Here is a 5609-nt window from a genome sequence, read left to right on the forward strand (position 1 = left end):
TGGCTGTCGATAGATGAATAGGGCATGAACGACAAATAGCACTGGGAACGGGTGCAGCTGTTCAGAGTTTGTTGCTACGGTTCACAAGTACTGCTGGCCAGATTGGGCAGAACAATGATTGAAATGCAAACATTGTGGGAGACAGGATAACAGGTAACCAGCTGTCTTTCTAGTCAAATCTAAAATCATGTGATTCACATGCATAACCTCAGAGCAGTCAACATATGCTACAAAAATGTCTATAATTAATTATTGTACGATACAAGTGACTTGTGCCGAGTTGTTTTCTTTGCAACAGTGAAAGATGATAGTTATATTATATTGGATGGCTATGAATGGGATACCAGGGAATATTGCACGAGTTAGGGCCAATATTGCACGAATCGAAGATGAGTGCAATATTGGCCCTAACGAGTGCAATATTCCCTGGTATTCCATGAATCAAGGCCATCCAATATAATTATTATCATCTATACAATCAAGTAGAGCAAGCATAAACTGCACAAAATTACCCGGCTTCTACTCGTCTTTGAAGTTGACTCGGCAGTCACATCCCAGCGCTGAAAAGGGGAAGCCCCTAAAACTGCGTACATGAAACAAACAACTAGCAAGATGCTTGCGCGCTTGTGAATTGTAACAAAAACGACGCGCACTAGTAGCAAGCGTTTGCGCATCGAGACAGAATTGAATATGGTATGAAAGTGAACGGCATGTAACAACGGTAGCCTATGGGGAATTAATACGTTGGCCTATGCGTTTCGTTCAATATGCTCCGATATTGAACGGTAAAAATTGAGCGGACTACAATACGCGTTTTTAATGCGCCGCTAAAATGTCCTACATAGATGATAATGATAGAATATTGAAATTGATGAATATACACTGGGTGATTTCAAGTTCGGTGCTAGAGCTTGTGCAAACTAGTGCTATTGCAGCACTAGCACTGGTGATAAAGCTCTCTTTCTATTATCAGTACATTGTCACCATCAATGTCATCATTATCACCATCATTATCATTGTTGTGGCATTTACTCAAAACTTACATCCAGAGGCTTTCCACTACCATGGTTGTAAGCTGCTCTTCTTGAACCAAACTTATGTAACTGACAATATGTAGCTTAAATAACATTTTACTAAGCCTGTAGGTGCATTATATGTAACGTAATACTTTAATCTTATTCCGACGCGATTTTTTTTTCTTTTGTGTGTGTGTGCATGTTTTAGGGTTTATTTTGTGAGGCGAGAGAAAAAGCTTGACTGGCGTCTGAGTGCAAGAAAGACCCTTGAGGTGTGAGACTTGACTTGTCATACAAATAATACCAATGCTTATTGGGTATCCATACCTTTGTGAGGGACTCTCACATTTATACATCATCATAATTCTACTTCCTCTTGACGATTATAGCATATAATATGTGTCACAAGATGCTATGCTTCACTTTAGCGTGCGACTGATTTTGGTACTTACTCAGTCCTCACATATCTTTCATAACAATCATTTTCCCAACTCACATTCGCTAAACCAACACACACACACACACACACACACACACACACAATCCATTCATTCATAGTTTTTTTTTTTCTTTATTTGAATTTTGTTCCAAGCCATAAATAAATGTTTTTCTTCTTTTTTTTTCTTGCTGTAAACCAAACAATTAAAACACAGAAAAACCATCAGGGGCACGTTGCATAAAAGTTACAATTATGGTAACTTTCCCATCCAATGGTAACTACCATGGCAACACTACTCAACAGCCAATCAGAATCAAGAATTGCATGGAAGTTACCATTGGATGGCAAAGTTACCATAATAGTAACTTTTATGAAACGGGCCCCAGGAAATGGAATCAGAATCTAAATTCATAAACAAACAAACAAAACACACACACATACACCATGCCACCAGGGCACTAAAAATTTCTTTCAGTGAGTTCATTAATTATGCTCTTTAATCCTATTCTATTCCTAGACGTAATGTACTGGCAGCTGTGTAATACTGTCACATACCACAGGTCCAGGGTCCTAGCTGAGTCGAAATCTGTATAAATTGCCTCCTGTTCCACAATCAACGAATATTATTTTACAACACAACAGTACAAAAAAAGAATTTAAAAATAGATAAAACTAGATATATCGCTACGGCGACTGATATGCCTCCGCCATAATGCATGGTTCTCCTAATAGGTCTATAGTACAATGTCTTGACAATGTGTGATGACGGTTTCAAACAACTGGCAAAATATTAAAATGACAGGTTTGACACTAATGTGCTGAATGTTCACTTTCCTAGAACTAGGTTCAATTGGATGAATGATTAAAATGTCAGAGTGCAGGTATTTGGGGAACTGATGATTTTTACTTGACTTTTGACCCTTTTATAAGTTTATGCATTGAGTAATTTTTCAAGGTATTGAGAAAAAGTATAATTTCAGTATCAAATGGGAAAATAGCATTATCTAAACCTGGCCTTTGACCTTTGACCTCACAGTTCCAAAGAGAATCACTGTTAGGTTGAACATGCATAAATATGTAAGTTTCATGATGATACCTTGAGTTACTTTTGAGATATGGAGGAAAAAGTGCAATTCAGCACTTTCACTTGACCTTTGACCTTTTGACCTTTGACCTTTTGGCAAGAAACTTCCCACAGAATATATATTGGGGAATACATGTATACATCAAGTTAAAAAAAAGAAAAAAACCTTCATTCATTGCATAAATATAAGGAAAGTAGTGATATTTTGAGGAGTTGACCTTGACCTTTGACCCCCTGACCTTTGACCCATGACCCCCAACTTCCCTAGATAATCACTGCCCATTGGTACAAGCATATATACTAAGTTCCATGAAGATACCTTGAACCATTTGCGAGATATGGAGAAAAACATGAAATTTCAATTTTTTTTCTCACAAAATAACCTGTGACCTTTGACCTTTGACCCTGTGACCCTAAAATCCACACAAAGTATTATCCCCCAAGGATATACCCTCATACCAAGTTTGATGTAAAACCACCACACGGTTCTTGAGATATCAACAAAAACAAAACGGGACGGACGTACGGACGGACGGACGGACGACCCGAAAACATAATGCCTCCGGCCACTTCGTTGCGGAGGCATAAAAAGGAAACAGCATTAAAACAAAATGTAATAACAAAGGAACACATATCTTCAGAAACAGCATTCATGATGCCAACGATAGTATTTCAATTGTAGGCTCAGCTATTAACTCTCATTTGGTAGGTTTCATTGCATTGCACTGCAAATGTAGCTCCCTCATCACACTCATTTCAGCTATGGGGTCTATCAGGGAGGTGGTATCTCAGAAAAATTTGTCTTAGATGTGGAAGAGTTTGACAACATTTTTATAGGTTTGAGTTTCTTCAGTTTGTCTCCCTCTACTCTAGCAGTTGCGATCTTAACAAATTTTCATTTGTAGAGGGAGACAAACTAAAGAAACTCAAACCTGAGCCTTCACCCCTCTGAATAATATCTTTCTTTCATTTTTATACTTTTACAACCCTCCACCAGCTGACCAGAGGAGATTCTGTGAAACCAGGGGGCATTTTATAAAGTGTTTTGGTCGGATATTCTTCTGACAAACTGTTATAAGCTACTGAAATCTTTTCATTTGATTGGCCCAATGCAAATTTGTGAGACAAATTTGTCGGACAAAACACTGAACATGAAATGCCCCCCAAATGTAGGCCTGGTCTCTCTGCTGAACATACAGTGTATCCCCAATGACAAGGTAGAGACTGATCTTTCGGTCAAAGTTAAATGCTGGAACATGAGTCTAGTCATACTGCTATTGAGCAACATTCAATAAGCAAGAGCTGCCAACAGCCATAGGCCTGCGACAATGTTAATTTTTGCATATAAGAATCTTGACCCTACAGTGTGTAGCATGGATACCATGGTAGTTCACGAGTTATAAACTACTATAACTGCATGTAACCCAATGCGAACATCGGGATCGTGTTTGTTGGGGTTTCCAGTGCTGTTAAAGGGCAATTCCATAAATGTGTCAACCAGCAGGTCAAATTTTCAAATTGAAATTGAACACACCAAGCTAAATTACACATCAACTGAAAGCTTATAGTATGAACTTTCAGAAATCACACGTAAGAAATAGCTTGCGCCAAGGTCAAGGTCACAAAATCCTTTTCAAACAAGAGAAAATATTAGGTGCATTTTGTCTGTCTAATGCTGTCTAATTGTCTTCATTATATTTCTTCAGTAAATGTGAAATTACCACTTTTGGTTTTGTGTATGAAGAGTTCAGTTAAGTGAACAAAAATTTGTTAGTGACAGTCAATTTGACCTATGTAATTACTCTGTACTAACCATTTATTTCAGCCCATTGGGCCATGTACGTCCATAAAAAAAAAAAACATGTTTTTTAAGTTTTCAAAAAAATTAAGCACTCAGTAAAGAGGAGAATACTAATGCAAAGCAAGCTCATAACCCTCTTCTGAAACACTCATAAAGGAGACTTCTGCTCTGTAATAATTAAGTAGTTAATTATTGTTTAAAAGTGTACGTCTGTAACATGTATATGTCTGTAACAGACACATACAGTGTGTATGTGAGCTTTATAATTTCATGAGGTATGATTTGTTGATTTTATTTTCTGATGCTTATTTATGATTTAATTGAAAGGTAGTATGGAACATCTTGATAACTACAATTAAGTTGGAATACTTGTTAATTAAACTAATTAACAGTGGTTTTTTTGTTTTTTGTTTTTTTTTAAATTGCATTGCAGACATATATTCAAAATTTCCAAGAAAGACCTATGGAAATGCTAAATTGCGTAGATCTCTCATCTTTTGGCCACAGTGTATCAGGAGACAGAGAGTCAGAAGTGGCCTCTTATTGCGATAAAACAAAGAGCATTGTTACTGTGTCAGATGAGCTATACAACACAAGCAAAACATCTTATGTAGATCTACACAGTTGTGGAGCATATCTTGATTAGGATTAAACAAAAATACCCTAAACTACCCACAGTCGATGTGGTTTCAGATGGTGCACATATATACCCAGTTCAAGCCTTGTCTTACTTGATACAAAAGTAGAAGGAAAGTATCAATGCAGATAATGATGAAGTGGTTTTTTGTCACTACTTCTCATGGTAAGGGTGTGTTCTCAGTGGATGGACAAGATAGTACTGTAAAAAAAGAAAGAAAAAAAAGGAGCAGTTTGGAGATACATAACATCTGTGAAAATTGGGCGGGCAGCTACATCAACTCCACAAACAACCTATGAGGTAGAAATACCTGTACTAAGAATCCCACAAAAGATGTGATTAATAAAGGAAATATTCAATTGACAGTCTAGATGAGATACCTGAAGATGACACTTCAGTGAATGATAAACTTGATGTAAATTTGGGGGATTTAGTGTTTTAGATGAATATCACAAGGAAACATTTCCTGGTGAGGTTCTATAAATGGGAGCACTAAGAACAGGAATCTCAGGATCAATGTCATGCACATATTGCAAGTGGTCATTGGAGGTGGCCTCAGCCACCAGATAAAAAAACACTGCCAGAAAAATCACACTACAAATAGTTGATGGCAATCTTGGTCAGTTTAGCTC

Source organism: Diadema setosum, chromosome 14 (assembly GCF_964275005.1).
Source record: "Diadema setosum chromosome 14, eeDiaSeto1, whole genome shotgun sequence".
In the NCBI taxonomy this organism is placed as follows: domain Eukaryota; kingdom Metazoa; phylum Echinodermata; class Echinoidea; order Diadematoida; family Diadematidae; genus Diadema; species Diadema setosum.